This window comes from Passer domesticus, chromosome 4, assembly GCF_036417665.1.
Source record: "Passer domesticus isolate bPasDom1 chromosome 4, bPasDom1.hap1, whole genome shotgun sequence".
NCBI classification, from domain to species: domain Eukaryota; kingdom Metazoa; phylum Chordata; class Aves; order Passeriformes; family Passeridae; genus Passer; species Passer domesticus.
Window position 1 is genome coordinate 52,068,283 of NC_087477.1, and position 18,217 is coordinate 52,086,499.

The 18,217-nt window shown below is 44.1% G+C and overlaps 1 protein-coding gene across 4 annotated transcripts in view; it reads left to right on the forward strand.

Moving 5' to 3' along the window:
- Window positions 1–18,217, forward strand: part of STOX2 (storkhead box 2) — a 142,371-nt gene that overhangs the window by 30,170 nt on the left and 93,984 nt on the right. Inside the window, exon 1 of one of the 4 annotated variants that reach the window (XM_064417836.1) lies at window positions 14,029–14,407. The exons of 1 other annotated variant lie outside the window; for it this stretch is intronic. The gene's annotated coding sequence lies outside the window, so the exon portion shown is untranslated. Of the gene's footprint in view, window positions 1–14,028; window positions 14,408–17,229; window positions 17,367–18,217 lie in introns of those variants that run through there. 2 more of the 4 variants (XM_064417847.1, XM_064417851.1) reach the window with 2 other exon arrangements.

Genomic DNA, 18,217 nt, shown 5'->3' on the forward strand with positions numbered 1-18,217 from the left:
GTTATGAAGACTGGTGGAACTTCTCAGGTTCTGCTCTCTACTTGTAGATCAGGTCAGTTTCAGAGTCATGGTGTTTTTATTAATTGATTAAAATGAAAACATGCAGTGTGCAGCTTTGAGCCCTGTGTCATTTTATGCATGGAAGAATAAAGTGGGCCCCTGGAGAGCAGGAAGCAGAACACTGGTCACAGGCTGCCTTGCTTCCATCCCTAGAAATACCTTGTTGTGTATTTTTTACCTCTACTACCATGGAAGGGTCCCTAGCTGCAAGCCCGTGCACGTGTGAGCTTACCAGAGTGGTGGATGTCACACTGCCTGGCTCTGTCCCCAAGTAGCCCCAGCTTCCCTCTACCTTCATGACCTCCTGCATGAAAGTCTGGTCCCAGCTAACCCCAGCAAACCAATCAGTTTGGTTTTCTTTCACCAATTACTATGAAATCCTGATGCAACACAATACAAAGGGCCACACAGCCTTTTTTTTCTTCAAGACAGAACATGGACAGAATTTTGCTTCTTAAGTGTTGAAAACCTGCAAATATAACTTAAATAAATAAAGAAAAATTTAAAAGCAATTTTAGTTACTTAAAATCTATGAAATCTTCCCATTTTCAAAATGCACAGTGTACAACACAGATGCACTTCCAATGTCAAACCTTTTTTATACTGAGGAGGTCAGAGCTCTCCTGCAGTTTCCAGCAGGGCTGCACCTTTCAGTACACATTTTCCATCCCATTTTTTAGCTGTTTGAACTGCCCTGGAGCAGAGATGAAAACCATTAAAATGACAGAAATACTCCACAAGTGAACAATCTAGGATTTTTTAAAACATTTTATTTTCCCCTCCTTGACTGACTGCAAAAACAGCTGTAACAAAAATAATCCAGCTTCATGTTTGGAGAAAAGAAGTCTTTGGGTATTTCATGAAATAATTGCGGCAACTAAGATTTTTAGCTGGCTGTAGGGCCCTTTGCTGTTCCTGTGTTCCTACTAGTCAGTCTGGATTCACTTCAGTATTTATGGCATGAACTGAAAGAAGAGGCTGATGGCAGAGCCCTCTTGCAGAGGCTGTGGGTGCTTGCTGGGCCTTCCAGTGCCACAGCCTCCTCTTCATCCTCCATCACCAAGGCACCTGGCAATGTGGTGATCTGTGTGGCGTGCAAATGAGAGGCCACTCCTCTCCAAAGAATGAGCTCAGGAACACCAGCCCTATTAATTTATTTTCATTGGCATTATTAGGAAAATGACCCAACCCCAAACCCTCTGTTGTCAGGATTTTCTTTAAATAGCCAGTTCTGGAAACAGGAAATTCCTTTACCTCTGGAAACAGGAAACAGATCTGACTATTACATATTAGTTTTAAATCTTTCAGTTATCCCCTGCTGCCCCTCACCTCTGACTTTCTGCTGCTCAGCAAAATTCACTATTTATTTTTGATAAGCTAGTGTCTGGGGATGTTGTGCAAGACTCAACCATGGAGTAAATCAATGTATTTTGTTTTAAAGCTGGCAGGGCTGCTGTCTTCTGTGTCCATCATATTCAATATATGTATGAAGAAGTTTTGTTCCCTGTGGTTTGATACAGAGGTGTACAATCTGTTGACTAAATAAAATAAGAAGGAAGAAAATGAGAATTGGCATCATAGAAGTCAGTGAAGGACAAGATTTTTTTGGTTTTAAGGTTAATAATCAAAGCCTACTGAGAAGAAAGGGTATACCAGTGGAAATGGAATAGTCTTAGAAATTCAGGGCCAGAATCGACTTAAAGAGATCTTCTAATCCATCTCCTTGCCCTCGAGAAGGCTAGATGTTTATCTTCAAAACCTGATGAGGGTGATTTCACAACCCATCAACAAATCCTATCTTAGGCTTTTACTCTCCATGTTTTCATGGTACCCTCAAAATTTATTAGGTGTATAGTAAGGTTTTGGTCTTCTTTGTGCAGTAGAGCAACTGCTGACCATCCTTTTCAAACAGTTACGTGGCTTCAGGTCTCTATATTCTCAGGATGTGTTTGCCACCTTTGTAACCTCTTAACCATCTGAGTTTTCCCCTACAGACCATGATTCTAAATGTTTTTTGGCTCTTGTTTCTTGCTTCTCGGACTCTAGGCCAAATGTGCCTGCCCTTTTTGTTTAAAGGGTTATTTCCCAGAATGGGCAAAGTCTCCATCTGAAGCCTCACAGCTGACAGCAGAAAGAAATAGCTGCCTTTTGAATTGTGCCTATGATACCTCCAAGTCTGTGCTTTGGGGTCCTTGCAGAAGCTGTGTGTCATTGATGCCTGACCTGTTTCCAAACCCGTTTATAACTTTGGTGTTTTGGTGGCACTGCTGCCTCTCTTTTTATTCTACTTTTGTTTCTGTGGAGTCCGTCTTTCTGAGCAGAGCACAGAGCTATTAACTGTTCTGGGAATGTGTTGGCTCTTAAATAATCACAAGCAGAGGCACTGTGCCAAGTTTTGGTTTGGAGTAACTGTTTTTTCTGCTTCCAGACCTTGATGTAGCTCCAGAGAAATAAAGGTGTTTACGGATGTATTGTGAATTAGCACCCTGGTTGCCAGCCCTTTGTAGCCAGGTCCCAACACTGGCTGGGTGCTGTGACACCTCTTGTGCTATGAACATGCTTGTGCAGGTGGGAGTCTCTCCACTGATCTGCTGAGTTTGTGTTCAGATTGACCCAGTGCACCATGACAGGGAGACCTTCTCAAAGCATTTTGGTAGCCTCTTGCACACAGGGTGAGATTCATCTTTGCTTGCTCCAGCCCTGTGCTGCCTTGACACTGAACTTGTTACCTCCTGGCTGTTCCCTCCGACGCTGGCAGGGCATCAGTGCCTCACAGCCTATTCCCAAAGCACTCCAAGAGTGCAGAGCTGCAGAAGTGACAGGGGGTCTGCAAGCTGTATCTGCTGTCCAGCCTGTGTAATGTTGGGTGTAGAGATCTCTGGAATCAGAAGGGAAGAGGGCTCCCTGCTGCTCCCCAGCACTGCAGCTCACCCTTGCAGACACAGGACACAACATTCATTTATATCCATACCATGCACTCCCTGTTTGTAACCATACTTGATCCTTGGCTGACTCCCCCTGCAAGCGTCTCAAGCAGACACAGAGAGGTAGTGGTTAACACCAGTTTAGAGGTGACCTGCTGCCAACAGATGCAGCTGTTGATCTTGTACACCCTTCTGGGTAGCCAACAGGGAGTAGCTAACCTGGGAAGTTGATCTTGTACAGTAAGGAACATCCTAAACTTGAATTCACTTCTGGTCCTTGCTTTAAACATCAGTTCTCTGCCAGGCACCATGCACTGCACTGCTCAGCCCTGCAGTTCCACCTGATCCCTGACACTGGTCTCGTCCAGGACTCAGTGCTTTTGATCTTAACTTCATTAGCTCTCAGAAAAGGGTAGCTGCTCTTGGCAAAGGATCCTAAAACAGTCGACACATTAGTAATGAATTAAAACAAACCTGAAATAACTCTTTGTTTTAATTCCAGCATAGCGTGTTGAAGCAGTTCAAGTATGCTTTGGCAGGCTGAGTAGTAATGGAGATTTTTTTTTGTGTTGGTTAGTTCAAAAAATAATGACTGATTGCAGCTGAAACAATAAAGATGTGTCTTCCAGATCAACTGCAGTTCTCAAAGAGTCTGCAGTGTTCACTGACTGTTCTGATACTTTCTTGGTCTAAATAAGTGTGATGGTTTTACCTTTTAAGTATAACCAACGGGGAAAAAGAAGTGATTAGCCATTAATAGGAGAGAAGCTTCCAAGTGTCCCCAGAAATGTATGGGAAAAGAAAAAGAAATAACTTTTTTTTTCTCATCCAAAAGGGTAGTGATATTAATTTTTGTCTTTGTCAAGTTTCTCTGGAGCCTGTTGTGGTGTGTTCTAGAGTTTACCTAAGGTCAACAGGAGCCTTCCTGGTGATTTCATCATATCCCCATGCAGCTCTGTCATGGTGACAGCTCATCTTTCCAGCTCACTTGGGGAGGAGGCTGGAAATCCTGATTGTGATGCAGAGAGGTGGAATAGCCAGCTAACCAGTCTGGCTGGGTGGTTTTGGTGTCAGCTTCAAAAAGGCAGCTGTTTTATTTGGTGTCCCTGCGCTGGGGTGCTGTGTTTGTGCCAGCATTTAGGTGGCAGCTCTTGACAGTGTCAACTGAAATGTGTGCACAAATGTCATTTTGCACAGAGGCTGGATTTCCTACTTATGCAGCAGTGACTTGCCAGGGCCCCTGAACATGTACAAGAGCTGGGCTTGGGCTCAGTACTTGCTCTGACTGGCACTTCTAGCAGCTCTGCCCAAGGATGTGGCTGGTGGCTGTAGCAGAGGAGGAGGACTGCTGCGAGAGTAATCTCCCAGACTGGCCAGATACTCCTCCTGTGCTTTCTTCACCTGGGACTTGTATTCAGAGCTCATAATACTTAATTATTGTTCTTCCCATTAACAGATACAAAGGTCCTAATCATTCTTGTAGTGTTCCCCAAGTGCTGGGCACTCAGCATGGTCTCTGGGACTGCAATGTGTTATTTTCTAATATGACCTTCCTGCAAATAATTTACCTGTAACACATGATCATTATACTCCTGTTGGAATCAGATATAATGGAATCAGAAGACTCTTTTGGTATAAAGTATTTATACCAGCATTTTGGAGCATGACTTCTCTTGAAGGCATTAAGTTTTCAAGGAGTTAAGTATGTTAATGTGTATTTCACAGAGAGCTTATGTTAATGTGTATTTCACAGAGAGCTAAGTGAAAAATGGTAAATAGGTTCCCTCTGCTGCCTTGAAGGAGGGTTGCTTTTATTTTTTTTAAACATTGATGGCCTCTGCTGTCTGCCTTTCCTTTAAATAAATGAAGATCTGGTAGGTTTGTTGCCTTTTTGTTGGAGAACTATTGAAATTTGGACCTGTGGCTTCACACATGTATTTTAAGCATTTTTGTTACTTTCTATAAAATATGAGTGGTATATTGTGTGAAGCAGTCAAATAGCTGGGCTTTTGATGGCCAGGGGCCTGGATCATGTGCTTTGGAAGAAGAGACTGAGGGACGAGGCTTTGTTCAGCCCTGACAAGATGGTTTTGGAGGAGACCTTACTGCAGCCTGTCCCTATCTATGGGAAAGTTGATGAAAAGATGTACCCAGCTCCAAGGAACAAGGATTGCAAACTGGAGTGGGATTTTCTGAGAAAATATTAAGGTAAGAATATCTTCATAGGGAAAATTGTGCATTGATAACTCGCCTAAAGAGACTCTAGGAGCTTTGTTCTCAGAGGTTTTCAAGGCCCAGGTAAACCAAGCCCTGTGCAACACCACATGAAGTCAGGGCTGGCCCTGCTTTGAGCAGGAAGCTGCAGACCAGAACAGTCTTATTTAGTGACATTATCCATAAATACAGGGCTTGGAACTGACTGGAATGCAGTGGGCCTGTGCTTGCGTCCCTTTGGTATTCCACTTCTAAATGGCGTTAAAAAAGTGACTCTAATGCAATTGTGCTGAACTTAGTGGGAAATTCTGTCACCCAAATGTTTCCATGAGCATTTGATGCTGCCCAAGTGCATCTCCCTGGGGGAGCACTGGCAGGGTGAGTGGGGTGTTTATCTCTGATGCAGCAAATACCACCCTGAAGTCATCCAAGCCTTCAGCCTCGCCGTTATCCCCATTTTCCAAATTGATGGGTGAATGTTGATATACTGTATGAGTTGACCCAGATAATGCTGCAAATCCAGGTTTCATTGCAGGAAACGGGAAGAAAAATGAAGTTTTCTGGGGTGTCTGGAGGTTGCTCACCCCCAGCATGCTGGCCGTCCAGTTGCTGGGGTGCCTCTCGCGGAGGCCAGGGAGGCCACCCATAGCTGGGGATGGCAAACCCTTGGCAAGCAGCACAGCCGGCGTCCGGGGGGCGCGGGGCTGACGGCAGGAGGTGGGTGACAGCCTCGGGTCGCTCGGCATCCTTGCCAGCACCGCCTGCTTCTGCTGCTGCGCCTTCGCCAGCAAAGAGCGGGCAGCGAAGGCCGGCGGTGCGGTGCGGGGCCGCGGGGCTCGCGGTGCCGTGTGGGAGCCGCTAGAGGCCCCCCCAGGCGCGGCCATGGCGCGGCCTCGGCGGGCGGCGCCGGGGGAGGGTGCCGCGCTCGCATCCGGCCTCGTTAAAGGCAAAGATCGTCTCAGCAGAAGGGAGCTGGGGAGGGGATTCTGCCCCGTTTTCGTGAGGTCTCCACCTGCAGTGCTGCATCCAGCTCAGTGAAGCCGTGGCCATGTTGCAGCGGGTCCAGAGGACGGCCACAGAAATGATTGGAGAGCTAGAGCACTTCTGTGGTGACGGACTCAGGGAGCTGGGGCTGTTCAGCCTGGAGAACAGAAGGCTCTGAGGAGATCTTTGAGCAACCTTCCAGTACCTAAAGGAGACTTCTAAGAATGACAGAATAGGCTGAGTTTGAAGGGATCCACAAGGATCATGGAGCCCACCTCCTGGCCCTGAGCAGAACCACCCCAAGAGTCACACCAGGTGCCGGAGAATATTGTTCAAGGTTTCTTGAACTCTGTCACGCTTGGTGCTGTGGGCACTTCCCAATACCCTATGAGTGAAAACCATTTTTCTAATATCTAACCTATGAAATATGGGGGCACACTTTTTAGCAGGGCATTTATTGATAGCACATGCAGTTATGGTTTTAAAATAAAAGAGGGATTTAAACTGGATACAAGGAAATTTGTATAAGGTTGGTGAGGCACTGGAACAGGTTGCCCAGAGAGGAAGTAGATGCTCCATTTCTGGGCACATTCAAGGTCAGGCTGGTTGGAGCAACATGGTCCAGTTGAAGATGTCACTGTCCATGGCTGGGGTTTGGACCTATAAAGGTCCCTTCCAACACAAAGCAGTCTGTGATTCTGAGAAAAGGAAGGCTATGCATTTTGGCTCTCTATTTTTGTGGGATCTTTGGCCGCAGTCCCCTTAGTGGATCCCCAGACAAACCCGGTAGGAGGTGACCTGAGCTGAAACAGTCAATGGGTGCACGTCTGCCCTAGCAGTGGACCAAGGCAGATTCCTTTCCAAATCTGATCTGCCTCCACAGATCCCATGTTTTGCACCAATTTCTGCAAGCACCCATCTTTCTGCTGACACACAATGTGAGATCGCAGAAATACGAAGTTGAAAGTATTACCTCTGCCTTTTCAGCTCTGGGTTATTTTATTCTGCCTCCACTTATCATATTCTCTGGGAAATCTGTGTCACTTCAGGTCACTGGTACTTATTCCCTATTTTCCTTCTTGTCCTGCCTCTCTTCTTAGTCATGAGGGTTTTAAGGCAGAAATTACTGGTGGTCTGAAGACTTCAGCTACATAAATTCATCATATGGATTGTGTTTGGCCATTGCAAAGTATGTTTGACAGTACTAAGGTAAGAGGCTAAATGCCTTGATGATTTATAGTCCACTTAGGGCACAAACATAGTTTTTCATTTACCTCATCAAAACAAAGAAGTTCAGCGTTAATGAGGGTAGTTAATCACAGCTCAGCTGCCCTGACGTAGTTTAAAACTCAGGGATCTCAGATGGGCTCTTGGAAGGGTGCAGAGAGCAGAACCTGAGTGCTTGGTTTGTTCTCAAGCAGGTGTTGCTGGGTGCTTGCCCTCTCCTTGCAGCCTGCTCCATTTGGCCTTGCAGAAATTGCAAGTGAAAAGGAAGGGAAGTATGTTTTTTTCCTAACATGAATCCTCCTGGATATATTTTTACTGGTTTTGGGTGCTATTCTGCTAAGTGTAGTGTACATAGTCTATACAATAGCAACCATGATGCATTTAAAATCTGTCCAAAATTGTTTTGCCAGTGTAGGGTAACAAAATAGTATTGAGGTACTCTTTCACTTTCAGAAGCTTTGTTGAATTTTTGGCAAACACTTCTGTGAAAATGGTATATATGTAGCCACTTAAAAACAAGTGATAGGTGATCAACTGATGAAAAGCATGTTTTACGCTGTTGGTCCTTTTCTACATCTCCAAATGATATCACTTTTTATTTTAATTTTTTTTAATTTAGAGGCATGCTAAATCGGCCTTTTCAGTATAGATGCATTGTTTTTATAACCTTAAGTACAACAGCACTGGGAACGTAGTTCTGAGCTGAAACTTGAGCTCCCAACTTTCTGCCTTGCAGTCAGATTTTGTATTTGCATTTTTAAGCTTGTAAAAACTAGGGAGTTAAAAGGTGTGCAAATGGTGCTTCAGCGTGTTTCAGTAACACTTGGGCTGCAGTGCCTGTCTACACAGCTCACCCCACCTGCCTGTCTCTTCCCCTTTGCTTTTTTTCTTCTTTATATTGTTTAGGTTTGACTGTGTCTAAACAACAGGCTGGCTACCTGTACACAGTATCTTCTGCTATTTTAAAGTGTGGATTTACAGTACAGAAAGACTGGGGAAATGCTTCAGAGGTGACAAGAATGGTGAAAGGGAGGAAAACCCTTTGTGATCCATTACTTTTAAGGGATAAATGGGAGATACATTCTATTAGCTCTACCTCATGAAGATTTTAACACACCATTTCCCATCTTCTTATCATAGGAGGTCTAGGAGAAAAATTGACCTGCTCATTCATCAATCCATCAGCAGGAACCTGGTTGTTTCTTTCACAATCCCAGTTGCTCAGTCTACAGCAGATGACTTGCCCTTCCACAACCTTCTTTGTTCTTTTTCCATTTTTTAGGGGTCAGCTTCTGTTTCCACCATATCTCTTCTTTCAAAGCTGCTTTTCACAGAGCTGTCTGTCCTCATTCTGCATCTTGTCCTGCTCTTCAGCTCTCTTGGATGTGCAGGGCTCTATGGCTTGTTCCTGCACGTATCCCCTGGTTGTGCATCTTGTTCCTGGCAGGAGGAAGGGTCACCAGGATCCAGGAAGAAACCTGAAGGAGTCCAACCAGCACGCAGCCTTTTACCAACCTGCAGGTGAGCGTGCAGTGTCAAGCCAAGACAGCAGGAGTGAAGGGCAGGAGGTGTGATGAAGGCAGCCAGGTCAGGGGTAAGGACTGCCAGGTTCCTGCAGGAGCTGCTGCCTTACCCTCAGCTGTGGTCCCATCCTGGGATGTGGCACTGGTGCCTGTCTGAGCCTCTGGAGGCTTGTCTAAGCTTCAGTGTAGCAGGCTGAGACATAAATGCACAAAGGGGAAGAAAGAAGACAGTTTGAAAAGTTTCTCATTGATTACATGGCAGCAAGTCAGAGCAGACTTGGCCTCGGGCTCAGCCCTGATCTCCCAGTAGTCTTTGCTTTTTAAAGCACTAGAATAACAAACAGCAAAGTGTGCAAGAGAGAACATGACAATCTCCTCTCCCTTTCCATCTTTCTCTCTGTCTGTGCTTTTCTTTGGTCCTGGGAATGTTCCTCTTTGACCAAAGAGGTATAAATTACGGGGTTTACTTCTGAGCAGCCCATGGAATAGCCTGGGGCAAGTAATTCCTAGAAAGGTGGTTTCCTCTTCTTAAATGGGTTATTAACATTTGCAGCTAAATACCAAAGCAGGGAGAGGAGAGAAACAAATGGAGATGTAGTTTCCTGAAAGGAGGAAGAAAGAGCTGTTATTCATATTCACTCACCAGAATCTTCTTAGATGTGCGTGGGAACAACCTAATAAAGGCAAGGAGATAGAGAGAGGCAAGCCAGGTGACAGTGATGTACCTGGGACAGTCCTGAGAGAGTTTGAGCTATGTCATCCTTAGGCAGAGACCTGGTAATTCTTCCTGAAGGAGGTTTCTTCTTTATTTTCCGTCTCAGTCCCCTTCTTACAGTACAGGAAACTGTAGGAAGGGGAGGTGTTTGTGAAGGTACTCATCAGTTTTGGTTGCTGCTGTGTGAGTGTTAGTTGTGCTGTTGTTACTGTGGTGCAAGGAGCTCCAGGAAGGCATTGCAATGCAAAGCTGATCTCAGGCTGCCCTCCTGGAGATCCCAAAGTGTTCATCTGCTCCAGTGTGTTCTTCCAGGATGGCAGGATTGTGCCAGAGGAGCAGGGGCAGTTCTTGTCAAAGTGATGGGGAAAATATGTCTCTCAGAAACCTGGAGAAGCACTCTACACAAGGAGTGTGTGTAGCCTGTGGGGAAGAGAACAAACTCCTGTGGGAACTGGTTTAAAGTTTGAGGCAGGTTAGGAGAACAGCAAAGGATTAGGGCTTGCTGCCTCTCTCTGTTCCCTACTGTCAGATCACTTTTGACCCTAGTCAGATTTCATTACTCTGGACAGTTAATTAGCAGCCACTCTTACTCAGTAATTAGGGGAGTGTGTGATTATATTGCCAGGGTGGGGAGAAAGTTGTGCCTGCAAAGTCCAGCTGGCAGTTCTGCTTTCATTTGTGTGCAGTACCCAGTGGCACAAGGTCCTCATATCCCTGCAGATCTTCATTCCCATGGCAGCAGCTGTAGGAGGTATTGCTATAGGCTGCTTGGATGTAGGTTTGGCTTTTTTTCTTCGCCCCTGGCCATCTGAAATGAAAGAGTGATAAGACAGATTTTAATGGATGATATGCAAGACAAGCAGTTTGTGGAAACTGTGGAAATGCTGGCATTGCTCTGCATGGTTGGCAAGGCTAAGGGAGGTGGGAAGGGTTGTGCTGAACTTCTGTGGCAAGAGAACATGAGCAGTTTGATGGTCATCTTTTCAAGCTTTCATAAAATACTAGATCTTGGGCTACAGTGGCAGCATTAGGATTTAAATGCTGTGTCTATTATGCTGTAGCTAAAAGGAGACAAAGTGTCTTCATAGGTAGCAAGGTTTTGCACCTGCTCAATCAAATTATCCTTCTTTGCCATATTTTCACTCCTGTAGATGCTTCTTATAGATGCTGATGGATCTACAGTGGCATAAGAAAATAACATTTGTGTTGCCTGTTACATTAATTTCCCAGATAAAACGAGGCTACCAGGATGACCCATCTGACTCCTGTGATATTTCTGTAAAGAACAAAATTGAGTACTGCTGTTATGATTGGTGTATTAAAAGTATTAGGTTTGTTGTCTTAGCTGTGCTGTGTTTTCTCATGTTCTCTCTCGTGCTGATTGCCAATGACAGGCTTTGGCAGGAGCTAGCCTAGGCAGCCCTTCCTGTGATGGGAACCAGATGGATGGTTTTGCTCTGGCTGCCCCTCCCTCTGAGCACCAAGAACAGGAGGAGGGGGAGCCCTTTTGGGGGGTAGGGGGAACATTTATAGAAAACTCAGTGAATGGCAGAGAACCAGTTCTTGTCTATCCACCACTTTTCTTCCCTTGAGGCTCCCAGTTTTGCAACTTCTAACCTCACCCTTGGCTTCAACTTCTTGGCTTTCAAGCGATTGTGCTGTATGTTACATTTTCATTACTGGTAAAATTGATGGAAAATCACATTTTATTATGTGAAAAATGCAGTGTTCTTTACTGTCAAAGCTCCATTCAGCTGGAAAAAATCTATGTGAGGCACTCTTTTATATTTCATGTATTTTGTGCATGGGTTGGAATGAAAAAATAATGAAAGGCTGTATTTTGTCAACTTTTGCATCTGTCTGACTGGCAGCACTGACTGATTTGTTTTTTAAATGTATTTATTTCTTGCAGTAAGCACTATTATTCTCCACCCTTTCACGATAAATGCAAATAATATGTGGAATGTGCAAATAATATGGGAAAAAGAGAGATGCAAATTATTCAGTCCCTCCAGGTAGGTCTGAGAAGAAACTGGAAATGTGACTGCAGTGTGAAAACGTGCTGTCTTTATACCAGCTGCAGCAATGATAACAGGGCTGCTCTCTGTCTGTGTTTCAGGTTTCTGTGGACACATCTGTGTATCTTTTTTAATTTGTTTATTTTTCTTCATCTCTTTTTCCCTTTCCTCTCCTGCTGTGGAACTTTAAATGGGATCTGGGCACTCTGAATATCTGAAGTACATCACTCCATCCATAAACCCTTCTGCCCCTCTTGAGATCACTGCTGCTCAGGTGTGGTGAGCCCACACTGCTGAGGCTCTTGGGCTGAGCACAGGGAATGAGCTAAGAAGCCTTGGTGTTAGGGGGACAGGTGGATACTGCTCCTGAGATCCAGGCTGGAATACCTTTTGGCATGAATCAAGCTTCCCCTCGGGGGAGAAACGTGGCTTCCCTTGCTGCAGAGCCATGTGCCAGCTGTGTTGGTGCGTGGGCATGAGTCACATGGAAGGGAGCCAGACTGATTGGCGTTGGGAGATGCTGAAGCTCTTGGGATGTCTTTGCAGCAAGAATAGATTGTAACTGCCTTGCAATTGCCCCTAACCATGGCCCTGCCTGGGAGAAGTTGTCATGGCACTCTGCACTGCTGAGCACTGGGGATGTGGCCCTGGGTGTCTCAGCCATGCTCTTGAGCACTGTCTGAGGCAGTACCTGGGGGAGGACAGTGAGGTGCAGCTGACAGACCCACCCTGCTACCATCTGGGGTGTACTCCATGGACCAGGCTCACCTGTGATTCAAGATCTCCCTGCAAGCTTAAAACAGTGTTTTCTTTTATTACAGCTTTTTTTAAATGTCAGAATTGTTTTCCTACTTAGATCACTGTAATTGCAATTTCAAGTGAAGAGCCTGTGAAAAGAGGTGTCAGGGTGTTCCTTCTAAGCATTGTTTCATTGTTGCCATGTGTAAAATTCACTCCCAATTCAAGTAAAGATTTAAGTGACAACAAATTTTCAGTTATTCTAAATATTAAAAAGTGATATTTTTATTCTTGATAGTTCCATATAGATTTTTCTATCAGTGTAAAAACAAAAACAAGTAAACTCTACAGTAAAAGCTTACAGATAAAGTAGTAGAAGTAAAAGCTTATCAAAGGATCTAGAAAATCCTTCTTTATAACTGAGACATTGTTTATTTCTGCACTTTCTGACTCCCAACCCTGTATGTGATAGAAGCTCTTCACTGTGAGCTATTAGTCATTATGAGAGCCCTGGTCTGGAGAGCTTCCTAGCTGGAGGAGGGTACCTTGCTGTGCTTTTGCAGTTAATTTGCTCCAAAATCGCTGTGAGGGTGCTGAGCTTGTGAGGATTTGCTGGCTGGAGAGTCAGTGGTCAGCAATGCATTTGTTTGAGTGAAGTCAAGCAGAAGAGGATTCCAGAAGCTCCTTCTCAGGGCAGTGCCAGCTGTGAGATCAGGCAAGGTTGTTCAAGGCTTGATCCAGTCAGGTGAGACTGGAAAGTCTCCTCCAGAGATGTGGATAGCACATCCCTGCTGGGCAGCCTGTTCCAGAAACTCTTCATACTTTGATGTTTGTTACCACGTGGCGCTTAGAGTGGTCAGAGGTAAATATGTGGCACTGTTCTCTCTGTAGATGATATTCCTGAGACTCTTAGTTTAGGAGGCAGTGTAAGTAATGACCCCACAAGTCTAGGCCCCACCACTTCTACATGGTGCTCCCTGCCATGAAGGAGTGAGTGCAAGGCATGAGGACCTGCTTGTCCTTTTCTGGGGGTAGGTATGGGGCAAGCAAAGCCATCCTGCCAGTCCAGGAGGTGAAAACCAGTCCAACCCCTTCTATCCCTGGTTTTCCTTGACCTTTTTGTCACAGCCATGTATGAGTGGTGTAGTAGGAATGGTGGTGCTCCTGGGCTGTCTTCCTTTCTCCCCAGTAAGTGATACATCTGTCCTGGCTGAAATAGTCTGCCCTGGACTGGCAGCCTGGTAGCTGTCACTGCATTTAATAGCAGGGCTGAACCTTGGTATCCACTGCTGGCAGAAATAATTCTCTCTGTTTATGTTCAGGCACAGGGCTGGGACATGGGGGTATTGTAGCACCTCACTCAGGGCCTGAGATCCCCAGTGTAAGCCTTCAGAGAGATGGGCACCTCCTGCAGCTTCAGCTGGAGTAGAAAACCAAGCCTCACTGGCAGGATGCAACCCAGGAGGTGCCTATAGGACTCACTGCACTTTTGCATTTTCTAATCTGCTGCCTAAAGCATTATCTTGCTTGCTCAGACAAGTCATTCACCACATCAGGAGCGTGTGGGAAAATAACTCAGTCAGGATAACCAGAGGCAAATAAATGGTTGTGTAGTTGGCCATTTGGAGCTGAACTAACTTGGGAATTTTTTCTTTCAGCAGCACCCTGAAAAAAAGTAGTGCAAATGGGTGTGAAATATAAAGAGAGTTTGCTTCCTTCTTGCATAGGCGTATATCCAAAAAAAGACAACAGTAAATATAGAGACATCTACTGCTGAACGCTTCGGTAGGGCTTTAAAGGATCTAAAGGCTCAGTGTGCTTGACTGGTAGGACGTTGGATCTTCCCCACTGAAATGAGCTTTGAATACAAGGGAAATCTCTGACACAGCAGAGGGGAGAAGCCACAGATCACCTGGGGTGTTTTAGTGCGCTGCTCAGTCACCCAGGCTCTACTTCACTCCTTGATTCTCCATTTGTGCTTGAAGAGAGGATTCCAGACATAATGTAAGTACAGAAGGGGAAACCATGTCCTATGTTACGGGCAGCAAAATCAGATTGCAGTGGGTCAGATCTCCAAAAGGCACTGATGTTTGTTACTGGGGTGCAGGAAAAAAAATGTTCAGGCTATGGCACTTCTGAAAAATGCAGAATTACTTTGCTTCTGTAAGATGTAAAGTGGATTTCACAGCTACTGTTTCTGTTGCTATTTAGGAAACATCAGTGCAGAAGAACAGGATAATGTCTTCTGCTGCTGTAGAAATGCCAGTGTAAATTATTTATTTCCTAATTAGTAGACATTGCTCTAATGATAGAGATGTTTAACAACAAGTTATTTGTATCATATCAAACCCTCTATTCTAGAGATGGCTTTTTCCCTCTGTTGGGTGTTAAAGCAGTTGCATGGATTAATCACACTATAATGCAGCCAAACAGCTCATCCCTGCTTGACTCAGGGAGAAGAGTCTTTTTGGCTTGATATGCACATGAGGAAAATCACATCCTAGTTATACAAAGTATGTTTTGAGAATAAAAGCTGAAGTTTAATTAAAAAAAACTAAACAAAACACCTTGTTTTTTCCCAGCAAATGAGGTCATGCAGCCTGATTGCCTGGCCCATCTGTTGCTGTTCATAAGTGTGTTATATTTTTATATTTTTAAAGGCCAATATTAAATGGTATTATGTAGTTATCTACTTCTTTTTTTTATTTAAAATTCTTCTTGGCTTGTCAAGCACTGTCATTATACCAACCGCTGTTCTTAAAACAGGATTTTGGTTAAAATAGCACATACCTGCCATCTGGTTGAAAAATGTAAGCTTCCTACACAACTAAGTGGAGTTGAACTACGGTATTAGGAATAGCTCATGTTCTCTTGAAAATAGCAGCTGATGGCAGATTGCAGAAATCAGCCAGTTATCAGTTGTCATTAAGCTATTTGATATCTGACACACATGGAAAGCATGCTATTTATAAGTATGCAATTATGTTATAGAAGTATTCCTTTTTTTTTCCTCCTTCCCTTTACCCATTTAAATATGTTGGTTTGACTGGACTGGAAAGAAAGTCTCCCTTAATATTCACAGAATAGATGTGCTGTAGACTGAAGGTGTGCCAGACTGTTTGTAACATTTCTGTCATCAAAAAGTGATCTGAGAGGGGTATAGAAATAAATTTGGTGTTCCTGTGCTATATAGCTGTAGGTGTCTAAAGAGAAATACCAGCTACAAAGAGCCCAAGAAACAGAAATATGTGGAACTGACTGGTAGAAGATTGCAAAACTAGAAATCATAATGGAAAATAGGCATTTTACTTTAATATGTATTTGCATTCCTGCTAGCAGGAGAAAAGAACTCAAATTTTGGCATTAACTAAAGCAGAAACACTAAAAGCATAATTATTTGCTAAACCTGGGCAAGGCAGCAGAGACTCTCAGAAGTGTAGGTTAGTCACTAACATGAAAGCTTAATGCTAACCACTAAGCAAGGACTCTCACAACACAGGGCACGGGGTGCTGCTGGAGAGGGCAGTGAGGCACAGTGACCTGTTCCCTTGTGAGGATGGTTACAGAAACCAAAGCAGAAACAACTTGCTCCAAAAGAGGGATCAGAAATTATTTTGTGAGTGGAAATGTGAACAAAAAAGCAGTCAAAATAGGATGGGGTGCTTTAAGGCTAAAATTTTTATTCAGAGGGGTTGTGAGGAGGTGTTATTTTCATGTGGGCAGAGGGTTAGACCCTGAATAATCTGCAGCAATGACATTGGAATCTTGTGAGCACATCCTGCAAGATTTTGTAAAAAAAAAATATAGATCACCAATAAATAAACATAATACAAAAAATAAATGAAACTATAATAATATATAAATAATATCTGATTATTCTCACAAATTTTTGGTTATATTAGATCAGAAATGTTTTGAGTACAATGAGGAGTTTGTTGACCCCACTGAATAACTCCCAATCTCTTCTCCTATATAAATGTTGTCTGGAAAATTAAGGTCTGTGGTGTTTTGGCTTCAGCACAGTCTTGATCAGGTTTGAAATGGCTGGGTTTGAATCTGAAGCCTCCTGCTTTTCAAATGACATCTGAGATTCTGGTTGTGAAAGGTCTCTAGTCATTTTGCTTTTAAAAGTTACTTCACCCATAACCATCCAACCATATTAAAAATGTATTCAGCTTCATAATTATAAGTTTTAGGTTTTACAGTCAACAGAGGTATGTTCTAACAGAAAATTAGGTAGCAAAGGTGTAGGTCAGAGGTTGTGGTTTGCTTTTTATTGGTTGACTTTTCCTCACCAGAGTATTTGAAAATTTTATTGTGGAGACTAATCACGACTCCCTTGCTTCAAGCGTTTGCAGACCTTCTTAGGCCAGCAAAGCAGCTTCAGCAATCTCAGCATTTTGGCAACATTGCAACTATCTTGACCATAAAAAGACTTGTGAGTGGTGCAGAGAGCACCTCCCACAATGGAAGGTTTGCAGGAATGAGGGATGCCCAGGAGCGGTTGGGGCTCTCCAGGGCTCCTTCCCAGGTGTGTGTACCACATGCCAGCTCTCTGTGCTTTCCTGCAAACCAAGCTGGTGTTCCCAGTGAAAATCAAGGTCTGCAGCTGCTGGGGAGGAGCCTCCTGCTGGCACACAGGGAAGGCTGGCAGAGGAGGCAGGGGCAGACTCCCCACAGAGTGAAAAATGCAGATGTCAGTTCAGGGCAGTTTGACAGAAAGTGTCTCTTCCTCTCCACTTCCCAGACTGCATACAGTTATTTGCAATTCCAAGCTGCTTATTCTCTAATTTAGTCGCTAATGACTCATCTGCCCTGGTGTGCTCCTCCTCCCCTCCCAAGCCACCAGCTCTCCCTGCTTGTTCACTTGCTCACCAGCCGACTGGAGCAAACCTGCTGTCTGCTTTGGGTCCCTTTGGCTTGGCCTTCACAGGTCGTTTCAGCCTCCCCACCCTGGCGAAAGGTTAGTGAAAGCCCATTTATCTGCCTCTCTTTTTTTCTGATTTGTAATTTTTTCATGTGTTTATCTGCACAGCAGATGGCTAATAAAAAAACCCCAGTGAAATGATCTGAGTGTGTCTTGTGAGGGGTGGTTGGCAGAGAAAATTGGGAGGGAGAACATGCACTCGTGGATCAAAAGTAGCTGTGTAGGCAATTTTATTTAAAGACAGAACACAGTATTTTATTTTGCTTCTCACATTTGAGGAAAAAAAATGTTAAAAAATGCTGTCTATATTTGAAAACATTTTTTTTAAGTGTATCAAAACTTGTAAAGGTGATCAGGAGTGATCCCTGGTAATTAGATTTCAGGGTGAGAAGCATCCTGGAAGACAAGGACGTTTCTCAAAGGAGCTTGATGGTTTTGCAACTGCATAAAAAAATTTCCTTTATACTGTAGGCAGATGCCAAAAGTACTAGATATGGTGGCATGTTACTTCTAGAATTTTTATAAGGAGGTTAGGAAATGATGTAGCAAAAGGTAGTTGTTTTTTCACATGGGTTCTAAGAATATTACATGTCCAAATGAATTCATTGTGTCAGGTGAAAATATGAGAACTTACTCTCAGCAGTCCTGAAGTACTAAACTTTCCCCAGCAGAAACTTGTCTTGGAAATGAGTTTTCTGGGACATTGTTCTGGTGTTGTTCTCAGGTTAATTGTTCCAGGTCAAGTTTTCTGTGGAAGCTTAAGTCATTTTCTCAGCTTCTCAGATTCTGACCTCTTTATGTCAGTGGGGAATCTGGTAACACCCATATTTAGGCCACCAGATGCACTGCATTATGAGCATGTGGGGCTTTTCCTTTTTTTAGGTGAA